This window comes from Chelmon rostratus, chromosome 10, assembly GCF_017976325.1.
Source record: "Chelmon rostratus isolate fCheRos1 chromosome 10, fCheRos1.pri, whole genome shotgun sequence".
In the NCBI taxonomy this organism is placed as follows: domain Eukaryota; kingdom Metazoa; phylum Chordata; class Actinopteri; order Chaetodontiformes; family Chaetodontidae; genus Chelmon; species Chelmon rostratus.
In genome coordinates this window covers 10,015,055-10,023,244 of record NC_055667.1, presented here as the reverse complement: position 1 = coordinate 10,023,244, position 8,190 = coordinate 10,015,055, and the positions used below count along the sequence as shown (strand labels likewise).

The window sequence follows — 8,190 nt, the reverse complement described above, 5'->3', positions numbered from 1 at the left end:
GTCTCGATGTGCATCCCTGTGTGTGTGTGTGCATCCGTGTGTGTGTGTGTGTGTGTGTGTGTGTGCGTGTGAGTGCGTAGCTGTGTCTGTGTGTGTGTGTGTGCATGTGTGCTATTACAGGCCAGCACTGCAGGAACTCAGCTGCTGCAGGACACTGCAGGATTGCTGTTCTGCTGCTGGCTCACTGGCTCTTGCTTTTTTTTTCTCTCTCTCTACTTCTCTCTCTCTCGCTCTCTATTCAGGCAAATTGCTCAAGGAGGATGGTGAGAGCATGTGCTGCATACTTTTTCAGTGAGGGGGGTGGGGAGTGGAGTGGGGGAGGGGGGGCGTCAGAATCACAGAGGTGCAAAGCATGCTAGTGAGGCGCTGTACTGGGCAACTGTACCTCTGAGAGAGACTACAGTAGAGAAATTGGAGACGAGAAAGGAGGAGGAGGGAAGAAGAGGAGAGAGGGTGGGAGGTGGGGGGAGGGCAGAAGTGAGGCGCAAGGAACATCAGGTGAGTGCGGCAATTTCCTTTGCTGGCAGTGCAGCACCCACCCTCAGTGAAAGTGTGAGCAGGAGAACTGCAGATGTTCCGAGATGATGTCAGGCTCCGGATGTGGCACGGACCTCATGTACAGTTTCACTATCACTCTGTTCCCCTGCAGTTACCCGCCTGCAGTGGGGAGAGATCCAAAGGCCAGAGAGATGCTTCGGACTTCTCCCTCACAAAGAGCCAGCTGACGACGCACGGCCCGCTTTTTCAAGGTCTTAGCACAGTTACCTGAGGTGAACTCAGAGCTGACCGAGCCAGGCGAAGTGAACTGGCTGAATCCATCATCCACACCTCCCAGACAGGTTTCAGAGCACAATCTTGAATCCTGACTCACTTTTATATGAAGCTTTTTCGCCCACAGCCTATTTTTACATGGCCTTTGAAAGGCTTGCAGTTGGGCGTAGACAGGGCAATATGGTATAAAAGACGAAAGTAGCAACACTGACTTTAAGAGCAAGAGATTGCACAAATGCTGCTGCCGCTGCATAGATATTACCAAGTGTAAGAGTGGCTCTGAGAGACCTTTTCATTTCTGTTTTTGTCACAGGGACAAAAAAAAATGCAACTAAACGCATCCTCAAACACCTCAGTACTTACTACATAGTTTGTGCTGAACGCTCTGAAAAGAATCTCAAAGAGCTGCACTCTGCCCTCGTATCCACGTTTAGGACGGCAGAAAAGTCTCAGTAGCTAGAGCACAACTTCATGACTGCACCACAGCTCCTCTGTCCCATGCAGGCCACTGTAGCCTCATTCTCATTTCCGCATTTCAGCACTCAGACACTGGCAGCACAGGACCACTGACACAATAGATCCTCCAAACCAGTTTACAGCATCTTATTCACAACTAACACATGCTGCTAAATATAAACCCACGACTACCAGAGAAAAGTAGAGAGCTTGGGACTATCTGTCCTCTCCTAAAAGCTAAGTCAGCAAAGATGAGTCTCTTCTTGTGGAACAAACTCTTTGCATCTTGGTTAGTTTTTCTTTTTTTTTTGCCCTTGTGTCAAACAGTCCTCTCAACCAGCCGCTATCTGACACGCCGGCTGCTATTTCCAGCCTGTGCCATGCGTTAAACATGGATGAGGGAGCAGTAGAGCCTGACTGCTAACTGACTGGCTGGCTGGCTGCTGCCTGGTTATCACTGGTGCAGAGGAGGCTGACACTGATGAGACAGAAGCAGCCAGGAGCTTCAGCACTGCAGGCATGCACACCGACAAACGTAGATCAACTCCTGTAAGGCTGATTTAAGAAGTATACCGTCCTATGCAAATAGATAGACTTAAGGAGACAACATGCAAGGTAAAAAAGACTGGAGAGGAAATACATGTATACCTACAGATGAGTGTCGGACCGCATCGCACACGGGCCGGAGAGGAGGGAAAACTTCTCGGCACTCACTCTGAGCCTCATGGTCGCTGGTGATGTGCCTTCATGGCGCGGCAAAGTTGACTGCAGCATTGCCTCCTGAACAGAATGACATTGTTTGCACTCTCTCTCTTCCTCTCTCTCTCCCTCACTCCTCCTCCTCCTCCTCTACGCGCTCGCTCCCCCTCCTCTTCTTTGCACGCTTGCTGGCAGCATAAACTGCACAGCTCAGCAGTGTTCCCCCACTGCCGCAGCAGATCCTGCATGAGCTCTGCGTATCTGAGTGGGATGGGACTTTTAAAGGGGAACGCAACCTCCAGGGTCAGTGTGTGTGTGCACATCCTCAGTCTGCCCTCCTCCTCCTCTCCTCCCTGCCCCCCACCCGAACACCCCCGAGAATCATCAGTGTAAAGGACTACTCACAAGAGAGACCCCCTCCACGCACACATAACTCTCCATTCCTTTTATTCATTTTCACACTACAGCAAATCTGCTTTGAGATATGAGTGTGCTCAAACCTCAATGAGGAACACTTTGCCCCACAGAGAGGCCATCTTTTCTGGTGAGATTTGAAACTTGTCACAATATCTCTGAAAATGCCTGAAAGGATTTCTCCTGGTATTTGTTGCAAAGAGATGTGTTTAAGACCCTTTAATTCTAGAATGAACATGGAAGAAGAAAATCATAGACTTGGTCACCACTGTTAAATTAAAACGATCATTTGTCACCTGGTGATACAGTAAAAAAAAAAAAAGTGGTTGATTTATTATACTCTTAAGAAATAGGTAAGAGTCACATTTCAACCAAGTACATCAACAAAGCACAAAACACAAGGCACACCATGAGGTTATGACACACAGATCACCACACATTTTGACAAATGAGCAGTAATCACGCAATCAGAAAGCGAATGTTGCTGTCTAAAAGCTGCTTTCTCAACACTCGCTCAAAGTTTCGCAATTCTCACACGTCCAAAATCCCCTTCAGTAAGGTAAAATGTCCTTAATTTGCAGTCCCTATTACCTGCCTTTCATTACCCATGGTGCATTGCTCTACTGGTGCTATTCTGCAGTGCGCTAGAATATAGAAATATCTTGACCAACCAAATTTGTCTTTTGCGCGTTGCACAACTCTGAGAGTGAGATCATCCATCATTTAGTCAGCCAATAAGGTTGAACTTCTCTTTCTGCAATGCCTTCACAAAAACGCACTTGGCGGTTCACTTTCCCAGCTTTCAGTGATGACGTTTGCAGTGCACTGCATGGTCTTCGAATGGATAATGGTGGCTCCATCATAAATTCTGTGAGTTTTAGGCATCAGCGCCTTGGCTGTTCTCTGCAGCAGTGCAGCGCTCTCTGCCTCTCACTGCAGGAGACAAGCTTTTTGTTTTATTTTTTGCATGACTGTTCTGCCTGGGCCCCCAGTTGAACCCTGTGATCTTTTGTTCTCCGGTGCAAAATTAGGAGCTGCATGCATCTCATATCAACCCTGAACTCATCACGTCAAGGTGTATGCTTACCTGTTTTAAGCACATTAGAGTTTTTGTATTATATCAAGGCTTTTCTCTCTGATTAGCTAGTATCTCTGCCCTTGTGAGATACGCCACTGCTGGAACAGATTGCTGAATCAGTAAAACTCACATAATGGAGCACCTCTGACTGCTGGGGATCCGCTACATGTGGCTGTCCATATCAATCAGTGTCAGCATGAATCACAGCTATGCATCATGCAAAAACTGTTAGCAATCAGCTGAGAGTCATTCCCTGCATGTATGATCTGCATGCAGTGCAGCTACTGCATCAGCCTGCAGAGCCTCACAGCATCTGTCCTCTCCTCTGTACTCTGTGACACCAGGGAAAATGCCCCCGCCAGCATATCCCTCACATAGCCCATTCTCAGTAATGGCATCCCCTGTGATGAATAAGCCATGAGGAGGGGCCCTTTTACATGTCCTATTAGATTACCTCGCTATGCTTTACCTGGCTACTGTCACCTCAGTGCTTCTGGCTCTCCACTCTTCTTGATATTCTCTCTTGTTAGCCCAGCCAAGGGCAGAATGTGTAAATGTGTGTTAAGGCTCATAGATCATATGAGTCCAGAGATTCAGTTGAGTTGAGTCATCTGTGCAGTTCATTAAATGCGTAAACACACACAGCTCTCCCTCATGCTTATCATTTGCATTTGGATCTGGGAAAACTTCCTGACTGTTAGTGTTTTTGCAGTTGATAGGAAATCTTTACCAAGGTATCATAGCAAGCCAGTGCCATATGTCTTATCAGACACAAGCTGTAACCAAACTGACGTAATGCACATCTGAGGGGAAAAAAGGTTATCGGTCAAGTATGGTCTTGACGTACGCAGATAATGGAGTCGAGTCTAACCATTGGCACGAGTTTGTGTGTGTCTTTTTTTCTTTGTTTTTACCCCCATTCACAGCTCATTCCTCGGCTCCATTGATCTGTCCAGAAAAGATAATAGACACATTGATTTACAAGCTCAGCAGCTTGCTTGGTTTACTCATCAATTCAGACTAATTCTCATTAGCCCTCAGTCGAGGAGGAGAATTGCCTTGAATGACGCCTGACTCCTGGGTGTATGAAAGTTTTTGGGTGCACGGTATAGCAGAATTTATTTTTGAAAATCTTGACAAGATGTGAAATAAAAAAGGATTTCAGTGAGCCTTAAGTGATTAGGTGGTTATAGGGGATATCCTCAGGGGGAATCTGACATTGCCAATGAAAAATAGAGTCAGAGAGGAGGTAATTGTAGCTAGCTAGCAATAAATTAACTTGACAAAAATCTTTCTCTCTCTGCTCATTCCGTCAGTCTGAGAGATAGACTGAACGATGGGATTTTGTAGAAGAAGGTGTGTGGTGTGTTTCACTGCGCCAGTGCTTCTTTGTTGACCTCATTTTGTAAAGCTGAGCAGATTCCTCCCAAGGCCAAGTGGAGTGAAAAAGGCACACTGTCAACGACAAAACAGGTCAAATGTGTTTGTACAGAAATGACTGTGAGCTCACAGACGAACAAACTGATTCACATTTAGAATTGTGAATTCACAGATATTTTTTATTTCACTGACAAGGAAAAACTCTTTTCCATTTTATCAAGGAGTCACTAACGACATTACTCACCGTGATGTTAAAGATCCCGCTTTTAAAGGCAGTGCTCGATGTGTGTGATGAAGTGCAGTCATTGGTTTCTGCCTCGGTATGAGACAGATAGTAGTGAAAGTCCATGATGGATTGACATTATGGTGAGTGGCTGAACTTCTGACAGCTGGCTGCTCTGCTGTGTTGAGTGAGCAGCAGCTCTGTCAGTGTCAGCAGCAGCTGGTTTGCTCTCCACGCTGGTGTTATAGCAAAGCATAACACACAGGTCAGGCTTGACTGAGGGAGACTGCAGCTGGGAAGCCTTGATTAGGCTTTCACAGACCTGTAATATACATTTCATGCATCCCTATGTAATATTTTATATGTTCTATATGTTATGTTTTTGTCTGCACATCTCTTCTTTGTGTATTTAAGATGACTGCAGTTAAACATGTACACTGTGGGGCAGCTAAAGTAAATAATTCCTTGTATAGAGATTACAGAATAAAGACTTTGGACTTCATTTTTATCTTATCTAACGCAGTAGGATGTAGATGCCCATTAAGCTGTAAACCAGCTTAAGTACACCTATAAATATGTTTTTGTGGCTAAATTGCACTTCTTTACTCTGAACACGGTCAAGGCAGAGGCCAGTTTACACTACACTGAAAATAAAAACAGCCAAAATGATCATCTTGAGGCCATTAGGGACCTCAAATATCCTTCTAAGGCAAGTGCCATCACTGTAATGCTGCTCTGTTTTTCATGGAATATTAATATGTGTGTGACAGAAAGGCAGAATACAACTAATAGAAACTTGAATATCGCATGCAGATTCTTAAAAGAAACTCCACTCTGCTGAATATGGTGTTATTTGTGCACCATTTTCACAGGCAGGCATGGCGAGCAGCTTGTTATTTTGGTCTTTTTCCCTGCTGCATTGTGTTCTGCGTTCCAGGTTCTTGGAGGAGTGTTGCATATCCTCCACAACAACTCATGTCATGTGGAGATGTGTGTTGTCTCCTGGCCTACATTCACTTCTGCCATTTGTTACTGTCATAAACAGGTATGGCACACAGGGATAAAGATAACTTGTAGGCTCCTCCAGCCTGGCCTGTTGATGTCTGTATCTGCCTGTGAAGCTTTTCAGCAGCAGCATGAGCTCCGGGATGATTCCTGACGGATGCACCGTCTTCACCAAGAACCCAGAAACTCTGAGAAGTCTGCTGCTAAATGAGAAGGTCGTCAACTGGAGGAACAGACTCATATTCAGAGGTGGTGGGAAAGAATCAAGGCAAAATGAATGAAGAAAATACAGAAATGATGTGTTTGTTGGATTCATTTACTGTTGTTTTTGTGGGATTTTTTAAAGATAAGAAACATAAAGAATATCACCAGACTTATTCCGTTTAGCACTTATTGAAACTTACTAAATACATACATTTCTGTCTGCCTAAGAACGGTCTGTCCATTAATGATCTAACTTATTGTATGCCTCAATATAATGAAACACGGTGAGCAGTTTTAATATTAGTGCAAATGCAGTAATATTTTTTAACAATTATTGTCTGCACCCATAGTTTTAAACAACAGCATAATATGTTTATTTTTTCCAGTCAGGTTGTTCTGTAACGTGATTTTCTTTGCCAGGGCTATGATTATTGATGCATGCTGGGGTGATATCGATGCTGATACTGACCTTGTTAAGTAGATCGGGTATGGGGTCATGACATGATTGATTTACTCTAAATACAGTGTCTTTGTCAATGTCTTTATTAAAATTTTGAGTCCCTGCTATCAGTTACATTCTTTCAGTCAAGGTGAGCTGCATTAATTCATGTGTCCTCATATAAAAGTGAGTCAAGTGAGTTATGTTTTCATAAGATTTCAGATTTGGTAAAAAGAGAGCTCTGGTATCTGGTATCTATTGGTAGATACTCATTGTTGAGACATCAGGAAGGCTGTTGGCAAACAATAATCTGGACTGGTGCATCCCTCGCTTTGATGATGAAGGTGAATTAAAACAAATTGCCACTTTGCTGTTGTGTCTCTGAAAGGTATCCCAAGGTCACATTGTCATTTCATCAAAGAACTGGACTCTCTCGATGGGCTCCATACCACAGAATATGGGGGTTATAACACCTTCAACCTCCACGTCCAGGACAGTAAGGATTGGCGCACACATGAATGCAGCACCATTATTTTTTGCAATTGATGTATCAGATTAGAAAATATGGTTTACCTTTCCTTGATTCATATTCATTTGTTCACATTTTTCTCCGCAGAGCAGGAAAGTGTTGCTGCTGCCAATTTCCATTCTCGACGAGTCCCACGCTGAGCTCGTAGACACACACTTGCCTTATGGAGGCAGCCAGGAGAGACTCAACCATGTGAGAGCCTGCGTCCGCCATCTGCCAAACCACTGTGTGACGTACGAGAAGGGACGGCCTGTGTCCTGGATGCTGTCTGATGAACTGTGTGAGCTGAGGATGGCCTACACCCCACCAGAGTACAGACAGGCCGGTCATCTCCTGTCCTCGTCTCTGACTCTGATCAGCAGGATGAGGTTCGTGGGTCTGCCTGTCCACTGCCACGTCCACCAGCAGAACCAGGCCAACATCAATGCTGTGACCTCACTCAGCTTTGCTGTCTGGCCCGGTATGGACAACATCTCAGTGCTGCTAGTATGCGAGAACAGAGTCTGAGTAAGCCAAACAAATGACAATAAAGTCTGTTGGAAGATTGGAAATATGCTTTAAAAATTATGTTTTATTGTAAAAGCAGAAAATGCAACAAATACTCTCCTTGCTCTATGATTTGTTTCCCTATAGGACTCAGGGGATGCTGCACTTTAGACAATTTAGTCCATTTCTGACAGCAAACTGCAAGTAGAACAAACTCAAAAATAACATTTTCTGTGGCCTTAGGGTGGATTTGATGAATATGCCAGCTGTGCTGCTCCTTTCTATTTTCTATTTTAAAAAGGTAGCCTACATGAACAACCCTAAATATGAAACAATTCTGTAAGAACAATACAAATGTGGCTTCAGTTTGACCCTCTGGCGTTTGCTGAGCGGCTCGTCCTGAGGAAAAGACCCCTTAATCTGCAGATCATCCAAGGAGGCTCTCCTCCACCTGGGACCCTTCCCTGGAGGTGTGCTGTACCACTGCTGATTGCCTCTCTGTGTTT

General features: G+C 44.7%; 1 pseudogene; it reads left to right on the top strand.

The window, feature by feature from the left end:
• The first annotated feature begins 1,874 nt into the window (after positions 1-1,874).
• On the top strand, positions 1,875-7,705 carry LOC121612313 (annotated as a pseudogene).
• The last annotated feature ends 485 nt before the right edge of the window (positions 7,706-8,190 follow it).